The 26,347-nt window shown below is 38.3% G+C and overlaps 1 protein-coding gene across 10 annotated transcripts in view; it reads left to right on the top strand.

Moving 5' to 3' along the window:
- The first annotated feature begins 554 nt into the window (after window positions 1-554).
- LOC111171160 (uncharacterized) overlaps window positions 555-26,347 on the top strand; it is a 41,252-nt gene continuing 15,459 nt past the window's right edge. For 3 of the 10 annotated variants that reach the window (XR_016391716.1, XR_016391714.1, XR_016391715.1), the window contains exons 1-4: window positions 555-1,150; window positions 1,449-1,555; window positions 21,053-21,189; window positions 21,844-22,095. The gene's annotated coding sequence lies outside the window, so the exon portion shown is untranslated. Of the gene's footprint in view, window positions 1,151-1,448; window positions 1,556-1,769; window positions 4,836-21,052; window positions 21,190-21,843; window positions 22,096-24,480; window positions 25,880-26,347 lie in introns of those variants that run through there. The other 7 variants (XM_089906106.1, XM_089906109.1, XR_002643555.3 and 4 more) reach the window with 7 other exon arrangements.

The following is a 26,347-nucleotide window of genomic DNA, read 5'->3' as shown; positions in this document are numbered from 1 at the left end:
AAGTCTGTAACAAAAGTATGTTCTGAAGAAATTTTTTCAAGAAAAATTACTTTCCAAAGTCTGAAAACAGAAAATCCCACGTGAAGTTCTGAAAGGATAAGTTTTAAAATGTAATTCATGAGTTTGTTTATTTAAGGAACTGATTATGAATTTTGTAAATAATTTTGGATATTAGAAATGTGTATCTTAAATACATTATCATTTTGTTTTCTGATATTTTATATTTAACGTATTTTACATTACTTTCTTGTGCATAAAAATATAATTGAATAAAGGTGGTCATAAGCAGAACGTTTTTTCTTGTTTCCTTATTTTTTGAGAGGATTTGCTAAATGAGGGAAAACACAGTTTGATTCCCTCCCTGACAAGCTCCAAGGTATGTCAGCTGTATTCCACTGCTTCAGATAGCTAACGATTTCTTGGAATTAACTGTGGACTCCTATTCTCAAATGAGGAAAAGTCCATAGATTTTCTACTCTCATCTTCTGTTTCAGTTATTTGTGATTGTGATCAACTCTGTATATTACTATAGAGAATTTTATTCGAAGCAGAGCAGCTGTCCTCTGTGTCTAACAGGTTGAAGATCCAGTGGAGAATCTGATGGTGGAAATTGGTGGCTCTTTTTTTAGGGACCTGAAATGGATACTGTCATTGTGGCATAGAATAGAGGTTATTATCATTTTGGGGGGAATGACCTAAAAACCAGATGACATGGCTCCAAAGAGTGGGGCACATCTCAGGCAAGAGAGCGGGCATGGCTGGATCAGAGCATCACCAGTGCCATCAGCAGAGAGGCTGGGGCACTGAGATTTTGAGTAACTTAGCATCCTGGCTGGGAGGGGCCACATGTTCTCCAGTGAGTTCGAGCATCCTACACTTCCCCCAAGGGCCTGCAGGGGGGGCACGAAGCCACTATGTCACAGGCGATGGGGCGCATGCGCAACTGCACCCGGACTTGATGGGCGGTCTTCCCTGAGGACGGAGTGGAGGCGCCATGGCGGTTGCGGGCCCGCGTGTGGGGCTGGCTGGTCTGCGGGAGGAAGACGTTCCCCGCCCGCGCCCCGGCCGGTGCAAAGGGGCTGTGCCCGCTCCTCGAGGCTCCGCGTCTTCCTTTCCGGCCACCCCGCGCGGTGTATCCCCACCTTCTCAGGTAACGTTCGATGTCGCTTGTTGTCCCTCGGATCCGGTCTACGAGGGGCCGGCGGCGTGGAGGCTGTTCCCGGCGGGGCGTCTGTTCCGGACGCGGGGCGGTTGGCGGGAGGAGCTCCGCCCGAGGCGGAGCGCGGGGAGCGCGTGTCCTCGTGGGCGGCGCGGCTGGGCCCCGGACCCTCGGGCCGCGGGGAAGGAGCTGGGGCGCGGGCGACCGGGAGAGTTCACCGTCGCGGACAGACTCTGCTGCGTTTCCTCAGACGCCCCCGGAAGGTTGTAAAAATGTCTCTTTTTTTTAGTGGCCAAGAGAAATGTTTCCGCCCCTTGTCCTCAACAGCACGGAATTATCCACTTATTCCTTTGTTCAAAGACCTTAACTAACAGACTATACACGGATGATGTGCAGGTAACGTGGATCTAGTTGAAAACGTATTGAAAGAGTAAAAAAACAGGGCTTCCCTGGTGGCGCAGTGGTTGAGAGTCCGCCTGCCGATGCAGGGGACACGGGGTCGTGCCCCAAAGAGTAAAAAAAACAGTGTAGTAAAACACACTATGTGAAGTTTTATAGTTTAAACATGTCAGAATCAGAATTTATTGTACTTTACTTTTCCGTCTTAAAGGAATAAAATTATTTGGAGCGTATTGTCAGCTATGGATCGGCACTTGCCATCTACCTCGACAAGGATTAAATCAGGTGCTGGTGCAGCTGCTGCAGCCGCTGACCTTCAACACCCCCTGAAAGGAGTTCAGGGTGGAGAGCGGAAATGACCCGCTCTGTGCTTGGGGGAAGCTGGCAGGACAGCTCTTCAGAGAGTTAGATACTTTCAGGAAGAGCTTTTATGAGCCCAGTTCTTGTATCTCCTCGTGTCTAGAGAAGCACTGAAATCCTTTATGGTGACGTCACTAGCCGGAGCCTGCATGAGCCGAGCAGAAACCTTCTGCAAAAATTAGATGTGCTCGATTGCGTGTACTCCCCCTTCACCAAAATTACATATACACTGACCTTCCCCCTGCCTCTTTGGAACAGTTTCTTGGAGCTATCTGAGATTCTGTCTCCCTGGATATAGTCTTTATTTTTCCCCCAATAAAACTTAACTCACAACTTTCATGTTGTGCTATTTTCTTTACGTCACCAATATTTATTATTATTATTTTTTTACAAATCATTCTTTTTAAAATTTATTTAATTTATTTTACTTTTGACTGCATTGGGTCTTCGTTGTTGCATGGGCTTTCTCTAGTGGCGAGCGGGGGCTACTCTTTGTCGCGGCGTGCGGCTTCTCATTGCGGTGGCTTGTCTTGTTGCAGAGCACGGACTCTAGGTGTGTGGGCTTCAGTAGTTGTGGCTCGCAGGCTCTAGGGCGCAGGCTCAGTAGTTGTGGATCACGGGCATAGTTGTTCCGCTGTATGTGGGATCTACCCGAACCCGGGCTCAAACCCGTGTCCTCTGCATTGGGGGGTGGGTTCTTAACCACTGCACCACCAGGGAAGCCCCACAATGAGCAATATTTAAGATGTAGTTCTTAGCTTTTTTCTCATTTTCAAGTCAAAATATTGCTGTGTTTGAAATTTTCTCATAATACAGTGACAGTCTTAAATATTTATACACATAAGCTGATTGAAAATTTTTCTGCAATATTCCAATGTGACTAGTATTATTAAAAATCATAATATTCATGTCAATACCAAATTTTTATAAGAATGTAATTTAAAAAATCGTGAATCACTTTTAGAAGTTCCAGGCACAGTGACGATTTTTAAAATACCAACCATTGCATACTTCATAAGACCATTTAAGATGAAATATATTAAAACTTAAAACTTCAACAGAATACTTAAAAGGTAAGACGGGGCTGCTTTTTGTAAATTAAATACATTCATAGCAAATAAATTTTCTGCTAATAGAGAATATGAAAGTTTTTAGCTTAATGTTGTATAGTGCCATTCAAAGATGAAATTAGGATATCGATAATCTCCTTATTATGTATTTTAAGCCTCTTTCCCATAAGAATTGATATTTCTATCTGTAGAATCTTCGTAGCTTATTCATTTACTTTTTATTTTGGTTTATTTTCTACAACAGAAAGAGTATTCCTATGTTGTGTTAAAGTTTTTATTCTCCTAACCTAGTTCAAGGTTACTTTCTGACATTGGTTGTAAACAAGGGGAGAGGCCTTATAATAAGCATGCGATTTTTCCTATAGTCAAGATGTTTTTCTTGGATGACTTTCTTTACAATTTCCACTTTGGTCACAATATTATCCCATTGTGACAACTGCATAAAAATTTGTAATCTATTTATACCTATATGCTTCTTATTTCACCACAGTGTATTTGTTAATATGATTTTACATTAAATATTAATATAACATAGTTGATTTTATTCATATATGCTAACATGTTTTATATAGGCGCACACATATATGAATATTTGTTACATGCCATTCATTTGCATAGAATGATAGTTGATTGTATCTGATCTTTCTGACTGACAATTAGATAGATTTATGTGTGTTTAAAGTACTACTTAGAACAGACATTAAAATATCACATCGTCTCATTATACAGTATTTTAAAGGTCATATTTTAAATTGTGGGAGCAGAAATTTTGTCCATTAAGGTTAAGAAATGATCAGGTCACAATTTTGGCATCGTCATGCTCAGTGGAGGAAAGTGGCTTCTACGTCTTCGTACATATGCCACAGTTACACCTGTATGATATCTGTGAGCATGAGCATTTTTATGTCAACATTATCTTTTCCCAATATACTCGTAATTACCTGAGGTATATCATATCTAGTTTTTCCTTTTACTTCAGTACAATCAATAAAGCTTTCTTTTGCAGTGATGGCATTTTTTTCTTTTTTAACATGAAGGTACCTTGTCATCTGACATATTTGTACATGATGGGCTACTGCTCTTGTACAAAGCAAAAGTACTTTCATTTCATATTTTCATCTGTATTCCAGATCTAACCTGATTTCTTAGGAGCATTATATACTTTTTTAAACTGTATTAAACACATAAGAACAGATCACTTTTTATCTTTACCTACCTCATGAGCTAAATGGATATAGACATTATAATAACATGTAAGGTTGACAAAATTGGGAAGCATTCCAGGGTTTGAGCTTCAAGTAATTTTATGTAATCTTCTAAGAGGTAATTTATTTCTGGGTTATTATATGACAACATCTACAATCACTTGCAAGTTTGTGTGCCATTTGGGCTTTCTGATATTGTCACTTTCAGCTATCCCCTAGGAACTGAGTTTGAATTTTTTTTTTTTCTTTTTGCGGTACGCGGGCCTCTCACTGCTGTGGCCTCTCCCATTGCGGAGCACAGGCCCCGGACGCGCATGCTCAGCGGCCATGACTCACGGGTCCAGCCGCTCTGTGGCATGTGGGATCCTCCCGGACCGGGGCACGAACCCGTGTCCCTGCATCGGCAGGCAGACTCCCAACCACTGCGGGACAAGGGAAGCCCTGAATATTTTAAAAAACACTTCTGATTAGAAAATATCAGGATGAAACATTGAATTTTTGTGGTCAGAACTCTGTTCTCATTATTCTAATGTAATATTTGAGTTGGCACATAATTTGACTTTGTTCCATTAGTATGAAATGTAAGCATGGAAACAAAATTTTAAAAAGCATTCTTGGAATAAATGAACCAGTCACAATGAATTATTAGTTATTTTATTTTTATTTTATAAATGGGCTGTTTGAATATGTTCAGCCATGAAGTGACATGTAGACTCACTTCTGAGTCCTGACAGACATCTCTGGTGAGTGACTTCTTAGAAAGTGACTCAGGATACAGCCATACCAGTAAAATGACAGCAGCCAAAAGAAAAAAAAGAAAAACTCCCAAATAACAAAATATATAATAAATGATTATACACATGTGCATTCTTAATTTAACATAAAATATGTAAAATTGGTGTTATTGGAAATTTTCTACTATAATGGGTAATTTACTTCTCTCTGTTATAAATTCTATTTAACAAAATGAAACAGTACAGCTAGGTGACAGGGAAAATTAATAGTAATTACTGGTAGGACAATTTAAAAATAATATGTGTTAGAAAAAAATAAAAATTTGTTTAATACATTTTCATTTTAAAATTGTTTCAGATTTATAGAAAATTTGCAAGAATAGTGCAGGATTTCACAATTAGCCCAGACTCGGTTTCCTCTCTTATTACCGTTTCATGTCATTAGGGTACATTTTTACAGTTAATGAACTAGTGTTGACACCTGATGATTAACTATAACCCACACTTTTTTCAAATTTTCTTAGACTTACCTTTTCTTCTTCTAGGATTGCATTCAGGATATCTCACCCTCATTCCATTTAGCTGCCATTTCTCTTTAGGACACTGTTAGTTATAGTTTCTGAGACATTTCTTGTTTTTGATGACCTTGACAGTCTCGAATTGGGATTTACCTGTTGTCTCCCTCGTGATTAACCTGGGGTTATGTGTTTCACTTCATATCAAGGGCACATGCTCTGCAGATGACTTACTACTGTTGATGTTGCCCTTGATCACCTGGCTGAGGTGGAGTTTGTCAAGTTCCTCACTGTGACATCAATCTTTACTCCCTTCCATTCAGTGTGTACCGTTTGGAAGGCTGTCACTGCGTGCAGGACACATTTAGGGAGTTGGGAAGTTATGCTCCACCTTTCTGATAATTAAACATCTGTATCTATTATTTGGGATTTTGCCTGAGCGATTCCTACACTCCCATATTTATGTATCTGTTTTTTCCAGAAAAAATAACCAGTAAGTTTATGAAATGATGCTCCATCTCAGAAGGATCAGAGAGATGCTGGGTCCAAACATCTGTGCCTTGAATACTGTCCAGCACATAGTCTTGCTCAGTAAATACCTGTGAATAAGACTTAAAAGATATGAGAGAGGGCATACACAGTGTGCATAGGTGGCAAAAGCAGATTCCAGGCAGAGGGGAGAGCAAGGTAAAATGCTGTAAAGAAGGAACATGGCTGGCTTGTTTGAGGAAAGTTGGGAATGCTGGGTGGTTGAAGTTAAGTGAGCAAGGGATAGAGCCCTTGGTGTTGTCAACAGATTGTCGGCCATTTAAAGGACATTGGCTTTTACTCTGTGTGAAGCAAAGGACCAGTGAATGGTTGTAAGCAGAGGAGGGCTATCATCTGACTTCCTCTGGCTGCTGTCCTACCAACTGACTGAAGGGGCAAAAGGAGGATTGGGGCGCCAATTAGGAGACTGCTGTAGTAACCAAGGTGGGAGCTCAGGCACGTTGTTAGCCCTGGTGATGGGGACCAGTGGTCAGATATTCGTTGTGGTTTTGCAGGTAGAACTGGGGCCAGCTACATGGATATGACACAAGGTTCTTCACTCAGAAAGGCCCATGCTTGGTTTCATGCTCTTGTGTCCATCTTGAAATTCTTCTTTTTTTTCTTTTCTCCTCCAGATTTATTGAGACATAATTGATATACAGCACTGTGTAAGTTTAAGGTGTACAGTGTGGTGATTTGATACAGATATATAGTGTGAAATGATTACCGCAATAAGGATTCCTCTATAAACTCACATCATTAACTATTTTGTGTGGTAAAATTTTTGAGATCTACTCCCTTAGCAACTTTCAAATATATAATACAGCGTTGTTAGCTATGGCCACCATAATGCATGTTAAAATTCTCAGAACTTACTCATCTTAAAACTGAAAGCTTATACTCTTTGATGCAACGTATGATTTGCAGATATTCTCTCCTAATCTGTATGTAGACTATATATATATATATATATATATATATATATATAAAGCTTTTTAGTTTCATATAATCCCATCTGTTGGTTTTTACTTTTCTGGCTTATGCTTTTGGGATCATATCCCAAAATTATTGCCCAAACCAGTGTTAAGTAGATTCTTCTTTATGTTTTCTTTTGGAGTTTTATAGTATCTGGTCTTATGTTTCAGTCTTCAAATTAATATTTGTGAGTGGTATAAGATAGGTGTCCAGTTTCATATTTCTGTATGTGGTTTTCCAGTTTTCCCAACAGAATTTGGTGAAGACACTATCATTTCCCCTTTCAAAATTGCATTAAAACGAATAAATATTTAGAAATAAACTTAACGAAGGAAATGAAAAATTTGTCCTTTGAAAACTACAAGACTTTGATCAAAAAAAATTGAAGAAGACAAAACAAGTGAAAAGATATACAGTACTGTGTTCTGTGATCAGAAGAATTATTGTTGTTAAAATGTCCATACTACCCAAAGACATCTATAGGTTCAATGCAATCTCTATCAGAATTCCAGCAGCATCTTTTACAGATATAGAGAAATCAATTTTAAAATTTTGTACGTGACCACAGGAGGCCGCAAATAACCAGAGCAATCCTGAGAAAGAAAAAATTGGGAGTCATCACACTTCCTGATTTAAAATTATATTACAGGGGCTTCCCTCATGGTGCAGTGGCTAGGAATCCGCCTGCCAATACAGGGGACACAATTTCAAGCCCTGGTCTGGGAGGATCCCACATACCACAGAGCAACTAAGCCAGTGCACCACAATTACTGAGGCTGTGCTCTAGACACCACGAACCACAACTACTTAACCCACGTGCCACAACTACTGAATCCCGCGTGCCTAGACCCCATGCTCTGCAACAAGAGAAACCACCACAATGAGAAGCCCGTACAGCACACGGAAGGGTAGTCCCCACTCGCTGAAACTAGAGAAAGCCCGCGCGCAACAACAAAGACCCAGCACAGCCAAAAATAAGTGAATAAGTAAATAAATTTATTTTAAACAAAAAGAAACAATATTACAATGCTGTAGTTACACGACACTATGATATTGGCACTAAAATACACACATAGACTAAAGGAACAGAATAGAGAGCCCAGAAGTAAACCCCAGTGTATAAGTAAGTAATATTTGAGATGGGAATAAAGCACACTCACTGGGCAGGATAGTCTCTTCAACAAATGGTACTGGAACAACTGGATACTACTTATAATTTTGGGGGGAACCTCCATACTGTTTTTCACAGTGGCTGTATTAATTTACATCTCTACCAACAAGGCACAAGGATTTTCTTTTCTCCATGTTCTTTCAAACACTTGTAATCTCTTGTGTTTTGGCTGTAGCCATTCTAACAGGAGTGAGATGATCTCGTGATTTTGATTTTCATTTCCCTGATGATTAAAGACATTGAACACTTTTTCATATATCTGTTGGACATTTGTATGTCTTCTTTGGAAAATATATCTATTCAGATCCTTTCTCCATTTTTAACCAGTTGTTTTTTGTTTTGTTTTGCTTTTCTGTGTGGTTTTATTTTTTTCTGTGCAGAAGGTTTTTTAGATTTTCTTAGTCCCAGTTTATTTTTGCTTTTGCTTTGTTGCCTGTCCTTTGGGGTCATAACCAAAAAATCACTATTCCCAAGACCAAGGACAAGGAGATTTTCCCCCAGGATTATTTTAGGTGTTTTATGGTTTCAAGTCATACATGTTTGTCTTTAATCTCTTTTGAGTTAATTTTTGTGAGTAGTGTGAGATAGGGGTCCAGTTGAATTCTTTTACATTCATTAGACTGTACCAGTTTACATTTCCACCAAATATGCACACAAGTTGCCTTTTCTTCACATTCACACAAACATTTGTTTTTTCTTCTCATTTTTATAATAGCCATTCTAACAGGTGTGAGCTGATGTATCATTGTGGTTTTGATGATTATTGGTGTTGAGCATCTGTTCATGTACCTGTTGGCCATCTGTATGTCTTTTTTGGGGAAAAATGTCTTTTCAAGTCCTTTAGCCCATTTTTTATTTAATTTTTGACTGCTATTATTTTATGTTACTTTTCATATATTTTGAATATTAGCCCCTTATCAAAAAAATGGTTTGCACATATGTTCTCCAGTTCTATAGCTGCTTTTTAGTTTGCTGATTGTTCATTTTGCTATGCAAAGTTTTTCGTTTGTTTGTTTGCTGTTCCACTTTTCTTTTTTTTTTTTGCTTTTGTGGCTCCCACATTTGGTATTATATCCGAAAAATATTTGCCAAAACTATATTGAGAAATTTGTTCTTTATGCTTTCTTCAAGTAGTTTTACAGCTTTAGGTCTTATATTTAAGCCTTCAGTCCACTTTGAGTTAATTTTTGTGAGTGGTACAAGAAAGGGGTCCAATTGTATTCTTCTGTAGGTTGTTATCCAGTTTTTTTCCAGCACCATTTATCCAAGAGACTGTATTTCCCCTACTACATGTCCTTGGCTCCCTTGTCAAATATTTGTTAACAGTAAATGACTGGTTTTATTTCCGTGCTCTTGATTCTGTTTCATTGGATTAAGTCTCTATTTTTTGCCAGAATCTATTGTTCTGATTACTATAGCTTTGTAATAAAGTTTGAAGTTAGGAATTGTGATGCCATTAGATTTGTTCTTCTTTGACCAGGTTGATTTGGCTATTAGTGGTGTTTTGTGGTTCCATACAAATTTTAGGGTTGTTTTCTCTTTCTCTGAAAAAATCATTGGAATGTTGACAGAGATTGCACTGAATTTATAGACAGCTTTGGGTAGTATAGATATTTTTACAATATTGTTCTGTTTCATAACCATGGAAACGTTCTTCATTTATTTGTATCTTCAGTTTTTTCATCAGTGTTTTTTCATTTTCAGTGTATGGATATTTTACCTACTTGGTTTAATTTATTCCTAAATGTTTTATTTATTTCTGATGCCATTTTAAATATGATTGCTTTTTACATTTCTTTTTCAAATTGTTGTTAGTATATAGAAGTACAATTGCTCTTCACATGTTGATTTTGTATCTTGCAACTTGACTGAATTTGTCTATAATTAGTAATACATTTTTTTGGAATCTTTGGGATTGTCCCTATATAAGATTATATTAAATGCAAACAGAAATAGCTTTACTTCATCCTTTTCAATTTGTATTTCTTTTATTTATTTTTCTTGCCTAATTGCTCTGGCTGTGGCTTCCAGTATTATGCTGAAAAGGAGTGGTGAGAGTGCACAAAACTTATTTTGTTTATATTTTTAGCAGAAAAACCTTTCAAACTTTCACCATTGATTTTAATGTCTGCTGTGAATTTGTTCAATATGACTTTTATTGTGTTGAGGTACATTCTACGTATAGCAATTTGTTGAGTATTTTTTATCATGGAAGGTTCTTTAATTATTTCACATTCTCTTTCTGTATCTATTGAGATAACCATATGATTTTCATATTTCATTCTCTTAATGTGGTGCATCACATGTTTGAATTACATAGGTTGAATTACCCTTGCATTCTAGGGATAAATTCCACTTGATCATGGTGTATGATCCTTTCAATATACTGTTGAATTTTGTTTGCTAGTATTTCACTGAGAATTTTTGCATCTATGTTAGTAATACTTGACGGTTGTTTTTTTTTTTTTCTTGTAATGTTCTTATGTAGCTTTGGTATCAGGATAATGCTGGACTCATCAAATGAGTTTGGGAATGTACCTCAAAGTTTTTTTAGAAAACTTTGACATGGAGTTGTTTTAATTCGATTTAAATGTTTGGTTGAATTTCCCAATGGAAATTGGAAAATTTCCATCTGGTCCTAGCCTGTTTTTTTTTTTTTTGGTAAATCTTTTATTACTGATACAATCTTTTCACTCATCATTGGTCTGTTTGGTTTGTCTATTTCCTCATGATTCAGTTTTGGTAGTTTTTATGTTGCTAGGAATTCATTTCTTCTAGGGTATCAAACTTGATGGTATATATGTGTTGACGGTCACCTCTCATGAGCTGTTGTATTTTTGTTGCATCAGTTGTAATGTTTCCTTTTTCATTTCTGATTTTATTTGAGTATTCTCTTTTATTCTTCATTAGTATAGCTAAAAGGTTAATTTTGTTTTCATTTCAAAAACCACCTCTTGCATTGATGTTTTCTATTGTTTGCATGTTCTCTGTTTTATTTCTGTTCTCATATTTCTTATTTCATTGCTCTGCTACTTGTGAGCTTAGTGGTTTTTCCTTTGTTTGCTAGTCCCGTGAGAAGTAAGGTTGTTTACTTGTGATCTTTCTTTTTTCTTATTGTAGGCATTTTTTTCAATAAACTCTCTTATTACTGTTTTTCTTGCAGCCCATAAGTTTTAGCAAGTTGTGTTTCAATTTCCTTTTAAGATTTTTTTTTAATTTCAAAGATATTATTGTAAAGCTGTTGTAATTTTCCCTCCAGTTTTATTGAGATATAATTGAACACAGTACTATTTAAGTTGAAAATGCACATTATAATGATTTGACTTCCATATATTGTGAAATTGTTACTGCAGTAAGATTAGTTAACATACATCGTCTTATATAGATGCAAGAAAAGAAAAATAAGGAAAATATATTTTCCTGTGATGAGAACTCTTAAGATCTACTTGCTTAACAGCGTTCAAATATACCATATGGCAGTGTTAACTCTATTCATCATGTTGTATATAATATTCTCAATACTTATTTATCCTGCAAGTTGGTACTTTTGGACTTCATCAAATTCTGCCTCTTCTCACCTCCCTCCTCTGGTAACCAAAAATCTGACCTTTTTCTATGAGTTTCTTGTGGTTTTTTTTTTTTTTTCCCACATATAAGCTTGGTCTGACTTCTCTCACTTAGTCTAACTCCCTCAAGGTCCATCCATATTGTCACCAATGGCAAGATTTCCTTCTTTCTTATGGCTGAATGTTACTCCATTTTCTAAATATACCACAAGGTTTATATCCACTGATCTGTTGATAGACACACGTTTTTTCCATGTCTTGGCTATTGTAAACACTGCTGCTATGAACATGGAGGTGCAGATATCTCTTCAACATAGTGTTTTTAATTCTTTCAATATATTTCCATAGATGAAAATGCTGGACCATATGGTAGTCGTATTAACTTTTGAGGGCCTTCTCTAGTGTTTTCCATAGAAGCTGAACCAATTTATAAGACAAGCAAAAGCACACAAATCATCCTTTTTCTCCACATCTTTGCTAGCATTTACTAGCAGATCTCTTGTCTCTTTGATGAATTCCATTCTAACAGTCCTGAGGTGATATCTCATTGTGGTTTAGATTTAATTTCCCTGGTGTGTAATGACGTTGAACATATTTTCATGTATTTGTTGTACATTCACATATCTTCTTTGAAAAAATGTCCGTTGGGGTCTTTGCAACAGGTTTTAATTAGCTTAATTTATTTTGTGCTACTGAGTTCTATGATGTATTTTGGATAACAACCCCTTATTTGTTGTAAGGTTTGCAAATATTAGTTTTGATTACATAGGCTCTTTTCGTTATTTATTTTATTTTGTTGTGTAGCAGATTTTTAGTTTGGTATTGTTCTACTTGTTAACTTTTTAAATTGTTGCTTGTGCTTAAGGTATCATCAAACATAATATTAAAGACCTGTGTTAAAAAGATTTTTACTGTTTTCTTCCAGGAAGAAAAGCGTCCCGTCTTACAGTTGTCTTTACCTTATCTTATTTCTATTTAATTGTCATGAGTGGTGTTAGACAGGAGTCTAGTTTAATTCTTTTGCATATAACTATGCAGTTTTCCAAGCACTGTTTAGTGAAGAGATTGTCTCTCCACCGAGTGTTCCTGACTCTCTTATCAAATATTAGTTGACCTTATATGCATGGGTTTATATCTGGATTCTCAGTTCTATTCCATTGTTGTGTATGCCTTTCTACATGACAGTACCATACTACTTACATTACTATAGCTTTATAATACAGTTTGATATCATAGAATGTGATACCTCCAGGTTTGCTGTTCTTTCTCATGGTCGCATTACATATACAAGTTCTTTTGTGATTCCTCATACATTTCTCTGTTTTTTTTTCTACTTTAAAAAATGCCATTGGATTTTGATAGGAATTGCATTATATCCATAGATGGCTTTAGGTGGTATGGACATTTTGAAAATATTAATTCTTCCGATCATGAACAAGGGATAACTTTACGTTTATTTCTGTCTTTTCCAATTTTTTTCATCAGTGTATTGTAGCTTGTAGATACCTTTCATCTCCTTAGATAAATTTATTCCTTATTATTTTATTAGTTTTGATGCTCTTATAAATAGAATGGTTTTCTTTTTTCAGATCATTGTTAGTATATAGAAATATGACTGATTTTTGCATTTTAAGTTTTTATTCTGCAACTTTACTGATTATGTTGATTAGTTTTAACAGGTTTTTGGTGAAGTTTTTCAGAGTTTCTATATATAAAATCATGTTATCTTAATATAGACACATTTTTACCTCTTAATTTCCAATTTTGATGCCTTTTATTTCTCTTCCTTGACTGATTGCCCTGGCTAGGACTTCCATTTCTATGCTGAATGAGTGGTGAGAGTGGACTCCCTTGTCTTGTTTCTGGTATTAGAGAAAAAGTTTCACACTTTCACTCTTGAGTGTGCTTTGAACTGTGACCTTGTCATATTTGGCCTTTTAAAAAAATTATTTACTTTTGGCTGCATTGGGTTTTTGTTGCTGCATGCGGGCTTTATCTAGTTGCAGTAGGTGGGGGCTACCCTTCGTTGTGGTGCGTGGGCTTCTCATTGCAGTGGCTTCTCTTGTTGCAGAGCATGCACTCTAGGCATATGGGCTTCAGTAGTTGTGGCACACAGGCTGAGTAGTTGTGGCTCACGGGCTCTAGAGCGCAGGCTTAGCAGTTGCAGTGCACGGGCTTTGTTGCTCCTTGGCATGTGGGATCTTCCCGGACCAGGGCTTGAACCCATGTCCCTTGCATATCCTGGCAGATTCTTAACCACTGCGCCACCAGGGAAGCCCCGATATTTAGCCTTTATTATGTTGAGTTACATTCATTTTATACCTAACTTAACAAATGCTTTTTCTGTGCCTATTGATATTATATTTTCCTTATGTTCTCTTAATATGATGCATCCCATTTATTTGATTTGCTAGTATTTATTCAGAATTTTTAAACCTATATTCATCAGTGTTATTGGCCTGTAATTGGCAGTGTCCATTTCAGATTATTATATCAAAGTAATGCCGGCCTCGTAAAATGAGTTTGGGAGATATTCCTCCTCATCCATTTTTTCTCTTTGTTTTTTGAAGACTTTTAGGTTTGACATTAATGCGTTAAATATTTGGTAAAATTTACCAGTGAAGCCATTTGATCTTGAGTTTTCTTCATTTGAAGATTTTTGATTACTGATTTAATTTCCATACTACTAATTGCTTCATTTAGATTTTCTCTTTCTTCCTAATTCACTTTTGGTAGGTTGTATGTTTCTAAGAATTTTTTCCATTTATCTAGGTTGCCCAGCTTGTTAGCATGTAGTTGTTCAAAGTAACATGTTATCCTTCTTATCGCTGTAGTAGAGTTGTAATGTTTTCTCTTTTATTTATAATTTTGTTGATTTGGGTCTTCTCTCCTTTTCCTTGGTTAGTCTAGCAAAAGGTTCGAAATTTTATCTTTTAATGAACCAACTCTTAATATCACTAATCTTTTCTGTTGTTTTCCTCTTCTCTATGACATTGATTTCTGCTGTAATCTTTATAATTTTCTTGCTTCTGCTAATTTTGGGCTCAGTTTGTTCTTTTTCCAGGTCCTTGAACAGAAGAGTTAGGTTTTTTATTCGAGATATTTCTTAATTCGTAAGGTAGGCATTTGTTGCAATAAACCTCTCTCTTAACGCTCCTTTTGCTGCATCCCATAGCTTTTTGTATACTGTGTTTCCATTTCAGTTTGTCTCAAAATACTGTCTTATTTCTTCTTAAATTTATTCTTTGATAAATTAGTTGGTCAGGAGAGTGTTGATCAAATTTTTTGTATTCGTTTGAGTTCCAGTTTTCATCCTGTTATTGATTTCTAGTTTAATAATATGCTCAGACAATATACTTGGTATAATTAAAGTCTTCCTGAGTTTACTAAAATTTGATATATGGTCTATCATGTGGTCTTTTCTAGAAAATATTTTTTCTGCACTTGAGAAGACTGTGTATTCAGCGTATGTTGGATAGAATGCTCTGTATATGACTCTTAGGATCATTTGGCCTTTAGCGTTGTTCACATCAACTGATTTTTTTTTAATTGGAATATAGTTGAGTTACAATGTTGTATTAATTTTTGCTGTATAGCAAAGTGTCTCACGTATACACATATATACATCTGTTTTATATTCTTTTCCATTATGGTTTAGCTCAGGATATTGAATATCCTGTTCCCTGTGCTATACAGTAGGACATTGTATTTATCCATTCTATATGCAATAGTTTGCAGCTTCTATCCCCAAACTCTCAGTCCATCCTTCCCCAACCCCCTCCCACTTGGTAACCACAAGGCTGTTCTCTATGTCTGTGAGTCTGTTTTGTTTCGTAGATAGGTTCATTTGTGTCATATTTTAGATTTCACATATAAGTAATACCATATAGTATTTGTCTTTCTCTTTATGGCTTACTTCACTTAGTATGCTAATCTCCAGTTGCATCCATGTTGCTGCAAATGGCATTATTTCATTCTTTTTATGGCTGAGTAATATTCCATTGTATATATGCACCATATCTTCTGTATCCATTCATCTGTTGATGGACATTTAAGTTGCTTCCATGTCTTAGCTATTATAAATAGTGCTACTATGAGCATTGGGGTGCATGTATCTTTTCGAATTATGGTTCTCTCTGGATATATGCCCAGGAGTGGGATTGCAGGATCATATGGCAACTCTATTTTTAGTAACCTCTATACTGTTCTCCATAGTGGCTGTGTCAATTTATATTCCCACCAACAGTGGAGGAGGGTTCCCTTTTCTCCACACCCCCTCCTGCGTTTGTTATTTGCAGACTTTTGATGATGGCCATTCTGACTGGTGTGAGGTGGTACCTCATTGTAGTTTTAATTTGCATTTCTCTAATAATTAGTGATGATGGGCAACCTTTCATGTGCCTATTGGCCATCTGTATATCTTCTTGGGAGAAATGTGTGTTTCAGTCTTCTGCCCATTTTTTGATTGGTTTGTTCGGTTTTTTGTTATTGAGTTGTATGAGCTGTTTGTATATTTTGGAAATTAAACCCTTGTTGGTCGCATCATTTGGAAATATTTTCTCTTAGTCGGTATGTTGTCTTTTCATTTTGTCTATGGTTTCTTTTGCTGTGAGAAAACTTATAAGTTTGAGTGGGTCCCGTTTGTTTATTTTTGTTTTTATTTCTATTGTCTTGGGAGACTGACCTAAGAAAACACTGGTACAGTTTATATCAGAGAATGCTTTGCCTATGTTCCCTTTTAGGAGTTTTATGGTGTTATGTGTTATATTTAAGCCTTTAAGCCATTTTGAGTTTATTTTTGTGTATGGTGGGAGAGTGTTCTAACTTTATTGATTTGCATGAACCAACTTTTCCAACACCTCTTGCTGAAGAAACTATCTTTTCCCCCATTGTCTATTCTTCATCAGAGATGAATTGACCATGGGTCTGTGGGTTTATTTCTGGGCTCTCTATTCTTTTCCATTGATCCATATGTCTGTTTTTGTTCCAATACCAGGCTGTTTTGATTAGCATTGTAGCATTGTCTGAAGTCTGGGAGGGTTATGCCTCCTGCTTTGTTCTTTTTCCTCAGGATTGCTTTGGCAATTCTGGGTCTTTTATGGTTCCATATACATTTTAGGGTTATTTCTTCTACTTCTGTGGAAAAATGTCATGTGTAATTTGATAGTGATCCCATTAAACCTGTAGACTGCTTTGCGTAGTATGGACACTGTCACTTTAAACAGCTGCAGCCTGTTCTCAAGTGACCAGCTCCCCTCTGGAAGCAGGTGTCCATGCAGAGCTCTTAGAAATAAGACAGACAACACCACCCACGTGGATTCTTCGCACACACCTCTGACCACTGCGCCTTTGCTTTCTAGAAGTAACCTCCTTAATCAAGTGGGTGGCATCTGGGGATGGGGCAGCCATCATCCTCCAGGAAGAGTCGGTGCCCCTCCTACCACTGAGGAATGAGTGGTCCTGTGCCTCATTCACACCAAGGGTTCCAGTTTCAGGAGTTTGGGGAGCTTTTGTTTTGCTGCTTTAGTGGATGAAAAATGACACATAACCCACTGTCTCCTTTTCACTTCTCTTCTGATGATTGAGGCTGGACTTTCGTCACTTTCAGTTATTTCCAGAATACATCCACTTTTCCCAGTTCTGGGGGAGACCACTGAACATGCCTTCCTGGGTGTTCCCAGCCACAGACTGTGATCCACATGCAGCGAGGAAACTCCACTCTTTGTGCAAGTACTAAGTAGCTAGTGACTGGCTTCTGACCAACAGAATATAGCAAATCAGGGGAGGTCAGTATTAAGATTCATTGACAGAACCTCTGTCACTTACATCTCACTTGCTGCATCCTGTGTTCTCTCTCTGTTTCTGTCTGTCTGTCTCTCCTATCCCTGGACCTGGGGAAGCCTGCATGGGTGTTACTAGGTGCCATATGGAGAGGCCCACATAGGAGATAACACAGGGAAGTCCCAGGCCTCCAGGCAGAGGCACTAGGCTCTCAGCTCAGACTGCATCCTGTCAGTACCCATCTCAGTGAGTCTGGGAAAAAATCCTCCCCTGTGGAGCGACAGCTGAGACCTCAGCCCCAGCTTCATAGAGACCTTGAGTCGAGGGCACCCAGCTAAGTGCTGTGGGAGCTCAGGAGTAACTAGGTGTATGTATTTTGTATGTTGGGAAACCCTCCATAATGATCTGCAGTAAATCAGACAATCTTTAGCATAGAGCAGGTCTACTCAATGTTATGTAGAAACAACCACAAAGATAATGCATATTAATAAAGGTAATAAAATGGACTAAAAACAATAATAGTGAGAATTATGATGATATTACCATTACTACTGTTAAAGAGAAAAGTAAACATAGAAAGATTGCAGATTTGCGTACAGACTTCTCTAAGTAAATTTCAGGGTACCTATATCAGATGTCCTCTGGGATAGTTTAGAGTCAGAACGCTAGGTTTGCACAAAGAAATTTGTCCTGAGAGGAGAAAACAAGCAGGTGATCCTGGGTCAGCAGGGAGGATGATATGTTGGCACAAACAGTGCAGGGGCTCCCTGGGGGACTTCGAAAAAGAAATGGTTACTTGAGCAGCCACGTCACCATCTCTATGTCTGCCAGTGCCGCACCAGCTTTTCCTGGATCCCTGAGTGAATTTAGAACATGTTCCCAGATTCAGGCATGTCAAGGATACACTCCTTCCTCCTCACTTGTCACAATGTCAGCTCCTGGTCTGACTTTTCTAATTCGGAGGACTGGACTCCAGGAGCGACACCCTCTCCAGCCTTCCCAGGAGACATGATAGTGGTTCCTGGCACAGAGTTGAGGTGGAAAATCCTGTGCTGAGTCTGGCAGGACAAGGGTGTCTTCCAGGGCTCTTGCACTAGCACCACTTTCTGGTCACTTAAGAGGACTTAAACATTTTTCTAGAGGCTCAAGAAAGTCAAGAGTGTACTCCCTGGGGTTCACGTACCAGTAACAACTGTCCCTTCCTCCACTGGGTATGTCTGAATATGTCAGGAGGCTCTCTGACCCACAAGTACCCATAAGCACAGCAGGAACCAGGAAGCACCGTGTTTATGTAAGTCTGTTGAAAACCCTCCACAATACTCTTCAGTAAGTTGGATACATTCATGAGCAGAGAAACTTAATAAGAAATGCAATAACAACAATAGTGATAAATAATAATATCAATAGTGATTACAATCATGAAGATATTAACTGTACTACTACCCATCATAATACTAATAAACTTAAGGACTGAGGGATTGTAGACTTCCCTTATTGAGTGACAAGTTTCCTGGGGTATTTTGGAGTCAGAGTCCTAGGTTAGCACAGGCTTTGGAGCCACAGTTGTAGGTTTGCATAGTGAAGGTATAAATAGAGCAAAACTAAACAGCAGCAGGTAAAAGAGATCCATGGGAGGGCGTGGGCTGACTTAAGTCTCATATTCCAAGCCCAGAGGAGAGCACTATGTAGAAGAGAAAAGTTGATCCTGGGCTTTCCTGACACATGGAGCCAGCAAATCTCATGAGTTCTGACGACTGGTGTCTGCGGCTCTAACCCGGGAAAGAAAAGCAGGACTCCAGATACACATTCAATACGTGAAAAAAACACGTAAAATGTACATGGAGCTTCAGCTCTATCTCTACCCCCACTGCCTGTCGATTGACAAAGTGGCAGATCAGGGCTATTGATTGCCTTTTGATGCACCTACAGACTTACTTGGAATTGGGAGGAGAATATTACTTATGAATTTGCATGTAAAATTTTTATAATAACCTATCTGGAAATTGGATTACCACTTTCTTGGGAAATTGATAGGTTATTTTACACAACACCTCATATGTTTCCTTTAGTAACATTCCTTCACAGTATATCTATTTCTGAATATGTATGAAAGGCACATGCCACATCAGCCCAGAGAATCCATTGACGGGGCTTTAGAGATCAGTGACCTTTGAGGACGTGTTTGTAGAACTCACTCATAAAGAGTAGGACGTGCTGGACACATTGCAGACAAAGATGTACACAGACGTGATGCTGGAGGACGCCCGTTGTTTCATCTTCTGGGTGCGTCTCTCAATATTTACTTCCTTATGCATGTCTTATTGAGATAGGCTCTGCAGCTTCCACATATGCTGCTGCACTCTTGGCCCTGACTCATGCTTCTGTAACACTTAGAGCAACCTGGAACGAATGTGTTCCTTTACTTATCACAGCACATGTGTCCCTGCATTGAGATACAGTCTCCATTACCACAATCGCACGTACTCCTTACTAGTCTGCCACCAACACGCAGAATAATGCTGGACACAGATAAGGGCTATTTTATCTAACAGACAAGTGACTTTATGTTGCTAAGTAATTCTTCTGCTCGGGGGACTACTATGAGGTTTGAACACAGCAAAATACACATAACAGCTTTTATCCCCCTTTCTACATGAACTCCAAGTAATAATCTCATGGGTCTTAAGTTCATTGGATTCTGTTAGAAAACAGTGTTAACCACATTATGAAAACGTTGCTTCCTTCCTGGCTGAGACGTCTAGGCAGCATGCAGCCTGTCTTTCCTCTTGGGCAAGAAGAGCAGCAACCAGAGACTTTTACTGTCTTTGAGTGAAGTGTCGGGTGACAACCTTCAGTGTTTCCCCCCTTCAGGGTGCTCGAACTTGGGCTGCCATTGATGCCCTCACACTTGAGCCTTGGCATGTTGTCCTGCACTTGCATTGCATGCACTGTTCTCAGCACAGAACTTCAGATCCATCTAGCATTTCCCACACGTACCAGGGCATCCGCTCTGCCAAACAGATATAATTTCCCAGTTGGAGCAAGAAGAGTAGGTGTGGAGGGAAGAGGAGGGTTTCCCCAGGCTGGGGTCCAAGTCAGCTCCAGACACATGTGTTCTGTGTGGGGAGGGAGCAGGGCACTTGGAATGTCAACTGGAAGTTGGCTCGACTAAAGGATATTTTTAGAAATGTATGTGAAGCCATTGAGTCAAATTATCCAGATTCTGTCATTATGCATCACACATAAATTTCTCTTCACGCTTCCCCCTGTACTTTTCACCTCAGAGAAGCAAAATTCCTGTCCGCGTGAGAGTTAAAATTTCATGTTTTTGTCTTTGCCACGGTCTCCTTAATAATTTTTCCTCTCATATTCCCTGTAGCGTCTGAATTTATTTTAGTTTTCTTTTACCTAAACACTGAACATCTTATTAACATTTTTCTAAACCATGTTTCTATTCCACTGGTGTATTCCTCAAATTCATGTTCTTTCCCCATGTAATGTACTTTTCAACAATTTAATCCCCAAATGTCACATGTGTCGTTTCTTATTTATTTATTTAATTTAATTATTATTTTTGTCTTATTTCAAGCAAAAATTTTGACCATTAAAAGCAAGAAATGATATCCAGGCAAGTTATTTTCCTGGTGGAACAATGTAGCTGTAAGAAAATAGTAAATTTCTTCAGGTGTGAACACTGGTCATCCACATGTGAAACCTGGGAATGAGGTAAGTGAGGAATTCAGCAGATTCATAGAACTCAGTTATGGTGCAGTGTAAACACTAGCCCAGCATAAAGTGTTCACTTTATGGACTAAATTAGACTGAATTTTGATGATATCTAGTAGAAATGTTACAAAGAGGGGATGTCCATGCAGAGGATTTACATACTATGTGTATGTAACTGACATGGAGATCATTTTAACTGGAGAATATCATTGAATAGACTTACATACACATGAGTTTTCAAAACATAGAAAACACTTTTACTGTAATGAATGAAGGAGAGCCCTGAGAGATTTTTAATTCCGTAGTCAACATTGAATTATCTCACTGGATCTATCAAAGCTAAAATCAAACTGAAATGCCGGAGTTCATATCAAAATTCTGACATGGAAAAACTCTTATCAAGAATGTTTTACCACACATTTCAGCTATGAATTCATAATTTTGGCTAATAACCTCTTATTTTATAAATAAGTAGAATAAAAATATAGATTTGTTAAGTAATCTTAGAATGATAAATACAAAATTTTGTAACAATAAGTACTTTTGTAAATAGGTTAGCATTAAGAAATATATATAAACAAAGTTATATGTGACAATTATTATGATCCACTTAATTGTGATTGTCAGTAAGGTTGTCAGTTGCTTTCTCATCAGAAATTTTGCAGGCCAGAAGAGAGTGAAATGATATGCTTAAAGTATGGCGGAAACTACCTACCAACAATTCTATATCTTACAATATTATTCTTCAAAAATGAGGAAAATGAGAGACAGTCTCAGACAAAAGCTGAAGGAGTTCAGTACCATAATACCTATCCTTCAAGAAATGCTAAAGGGAGTACTTCAAGTTCAAATGAAAGGACACCAGTAACTTGAGGCCATATGAAAATACATATTTCTCTGATAAAGGTAAATAAATTGACAAATAGAAAAAAAAACTAAAATTTTGACTTGTAACTACACTTTTTATTATTCTAGGATATTTTTTAAAACCAAAATATTAAAATAATTATAAATTTATTGCTATTGCGTGATTGTTTCCCCAAAAATTCATATGTTAAAAATACAACCTCCAAATGTGTTGGTATTAGGATGTAGGGCCTTTGGGGGGTGCTTAGGTTATGAAGGGAGAGCCACCATGAATAGGATGTGTGTGCTTTTATTTATTTTAAAATATGTATTTATTTACTTATTTGGCTGCATTCGCTCTTAGTTGCAGCACGTGGGATCTTTGTTGTGACGCACAGGCTTCATATCTAGCTGTGATATGGGGGCTCTGTAGTTGCAGCACACAGGCTCTCTAGTTGTGGCAGACAGGTTCTAGAGCCAGCATACAGGCTCAATAGTTGTGGTGCATGGGCTTAGTTACCCTGTGGCATGTGTGATCTTAGTTCTCTGACCAGAGATCGAACCCATGTCCCCTGCATTGGAAGGTGGATTCTTAACCACTGGCCTACCAGGGAAGTCTCTTGTGTGCTTTTAAAAGAGACCCCAGAGAGCTCTCTAGCCCCTTCCTCCAGGTGATGATATAATGAAAAGTCTATGACTCAGAAAAAGACCTTTACCTAACCACCTTGATCTCACACTTCAGCCTCCAGAACCATGAGAAATAAACTTCTGTTTATAAGCTACCCAAGCTGTGGCATTTTGTTATAGCATCCCCTAATAACGAATTCGTACATCTACATTAACAGAAAACAATGTATAAATATGTGACTTGTGACATTAATAACATGTAATTAATGCGTAAATATGTGATTTGTGACATTAATAACATGTAAGTAATGTGTAATGTAATTGGAGATGTAATAGAGATTTTGCGTGTGATTAAGTTTATGTTGATATCAGTTTAAGCTAGTTTGATAGGATTTTATATGTAATCTCCATGGTATCCACAAATTTATTATCTATAGAATATACACAGAAGGAAATTAAAAGTAAGTCAAGTCAGTGGACTTCCCTGGTGGTCCAGTGGCGAAGACCCCACGCTCCCAATGCAGAGGGCCTGGGCTCAATCCCTGGTCAGGGAACTAGATCCCCCATGGCACAACTAAGAGTTTGCATGCCACAAAGAAGATCAAAGGTCCCCCATGACACAAGTAAGACCTGGCACAGCCAAAGAAATTAATTTTAAAAATGGGTCAGTACAAAAAGTAAGAACAAAGGACGTCAGTATGTGAGAAAATATGGGACAGAAAAGCTATATGACATTACAGAAAACAAATTGGCAATTAAATGTCATTCCATATCAGTAATTTATATATATATACATATATATATATATATATGGCTTAAACTCATCAGTTAAAAAATAAAGATGGCCCCAGCCTTTTTCCGGCATCCAGGCCTGGAGGGGCTGCTCTGAAGACGGGCGAGCAGCAGGGAGGCCCACGGTGAATCCCTGCCAGACACGAGCTGTTCGTCGTTTTCCCGGGACAGCTCCAGGGTCTTGGTGTCCAGAGAGCTGCTGATGGAGGACAGCGGCGGCCGTGGAGGTATATGGGACAGGTTGCTCATCAACTCCAAGCGTAATTTCAGAAAGAATTCCACTCTTCAAACAGTTCGGATAGAGAGGAGTCCCCTATTGGACCAAGTACAGAGCTTTCTCCCACAGATGGCTCAGGCAAACGAAAAGCTAAGGAAAGAGATGGCAGCTGCACCACCTGGTCATTTCAATATTGAAAATATTGACACTCTCGGAAAAGTTATGCAAATGGATATGGCCTTGTTTGAGATGAATCAGTCTGATTCAAAAGAAGATGACAGTTCACAAGAGAATTCACAAGACAGTTCAGAGGACAGTTCAGAATTTGAGGATGAAGATGATAGCACCTCTTCTGAAGGTGAAGTCACCACCGATACCATTAAGCTTCCTAACTCAGAAGATGGAAAAGGCAAAATAGAGGTTCTGGACCGCCCTGCCAGTGAAAAAAAAGAAAACAGTGACATTAACAATCTGAGAAACAGGTGATAGTTCCCGCTAATGCTGTGAAAAAGAATGTGGCTTGCTGGTTATTTTGCATTTCAGATACCTATGGTGCTTGTTTGCAAAAATGAATGTATTTTGCTTCTTGGAGAAAGAAGCTAGCTTTTTTTTTTTTTTTTTTTTTTTTTTTTGCGGTACGCGGGCCTCTCACTGTTGTGGCCTCTCCCGTTGCGGAGCAAAGGCTCCGGACGTGCAGGCTCAGCGGCCATGGCTCACGGGCCCAGCAGCTCCGCGGCATGTGGGATCTTCCCGGACCGGGGCACGAACCCGTGTCCCCTGCATCGGCAGGCGGACTCTCAACCACTGCGCCACCAGGGAAGCCCGAAGCTAGCTTTTAAAGAGTTGGAAGAGATAGCATTTGGGGATCTTCTAAGAGCAGACTGTTTTTGATCTCATGCTAAAGAGATTTAGTTTAGAAAGCTTAACTTTATGTATGGTGATGAGTGAATTTGTTGACATCCTCTTTCATCAACATAGACTTCAGAAATCTCAAACTTATTTTAAAGTAAAAATACAAGTTACCCATTTGTTTTTGTTTTAAATTGGCCTCTTGGGGCTTCCCTGGTGGTGCAGTGGTTGAGAGTCCGCCTGCCAATGCAGGGGACACGGGTTCATGCCCCGGTCCAGGAGGATCTCATATGCATGGAGCGGCTGGGCCTGTGAGCCATGGCCGCTGAGCCTGCGCATCTGGAGCCTGTGCTCCGCAACGGGAGAGGCCACAGCAGTGAGGCCCGCGTACTGAAAAAACAAAACAAAACAAACACTTATGTTGGTTTTTTTTTTTAGGTTATTATAAAGTCACATTTATTTGTTACCATCAAAATAGGTTCAGTGAGGGAGAATTTTTTTTTTAAACATCTTTATTGGAGTATAGTTTCTTCATAATGTTGTGTTGGTTTCTGCTCTGTAACAAAGTGAATCAGCTATATGTATACATGTGTGCCCATGTTCCCTCCCTCTTGCGTCTCCCTTCCACCCTCCCTATCCCACCCCGAGGGAGAAATTTTTTACAAAGAAAATACTTATATATTTAGATGCCCTCAGACATATCTACTTTAATTTAAAAACAAATCCTTTCCAGTTTGAGCTGGAAAACTGGTGCTCTGGTTTAATCACTGTCAGTGACTCTGTAGCCTCTCGATGCATGTAGAATTTGCTGGTTGGAAAATTTTGTGGTTTTTTTGGTTTTCTTTTTTCTTTTTCTCATAAAGGAATTTTTTGTTTGTTTCAGCTATTAAAATTATTCCTTCCAGTTGCCCACAGTTTTGAAACCTATTAATTGTAGAGAATAGGGACACCCTAGGAAAATAGGTCACAGTACATAAAAAGGTAGTAACAGGTTTTCCCTTTCAAAAGGCAAAATGATCCTGCATTGGAGTTGCCTTTCTGCCACATTCTTGATCTTATTTAACTTGTTTGGGACCTCATCTGCCATGGGACTGGCTTTGCTCAGGATATAGACCTGAGAGTTTAAAGGACTGTCCCCAAGTGCATTGAGTTGATGAGACTTTGTTGCCTAATATTTTAGGGGTTTGTTTTAACTATTTTTTCCTACTCCTCTCATTAGCTTATGACATCTTGTAAATACTCTGAAGATAATTCTCCAAGTTCCTTCTGGTATTTTTCATTGGGAATTGGAAATCGGCTGTGCACTCAAAGTATGCAGAAGTGAACAGATCTGGAAACGAGACTTCTCAGCTGCAAAGGGTATTATGCTGTACTTTGTAGCACCAAACACAGCTGTGATGAATTATTGGTGTGTTTAAGGATTGTCTTCTACCAGATAATATTCATGCCACATTGTGGGAAGAGTTGTATTTGTCTGGTTCACCCCTTAGCTTGTTGCATGGTAGACAGTAGGCACCGAATGATGTCGATAAATGAATTTACAGGTATATTGAGGATGTACAGGGCATTTTAAGCCATAGTATCCATGCAGATATGAAAGTGTAACTTCGATGGTCAGTGAAAGAGAGTAGTCAGTCTAGAATACATACTAGTGTGTAGAATTATATTTCTCTCCTGCCATGGCCTTCTCATATAATACGACTAGGTGTTCTATACAGTTAAAGAAGTCAACTAAATTCAGTTCCTCTGGACATTCTTATGACATAGGAGGAAAAGGAAAAACAAAAATTTAATATGTGATAGGGATGTCGTTTTAAGTTAAGTGTA

The sequence above is a fragment of the Delphinapterus leucas genome, unplaced genomic scaffold, assembly GCF_059928025.1.
Source record: "Delphinapterus leucas isolate spDelLeu-1000000601 "Yukka" unplaced genomic scaffold, BTC_Dleu_Yukka2 spDelLeu_asBTCV2_sq67, whole genome shotgun sequence".
Classification (NCBI taxonomy): domain Eukaryota; kingdom Metazoa; phylum Chordata; class Mammalia; order Artiodactyla; family Monodontidae; genus Delphinapterus; species Delphinapterus leucas.
The sequence above is the reverse complement of the archived record's forward strand: the minus strand, read 5'-3'. Positions and strand labels throughout refer to the sequence as shown.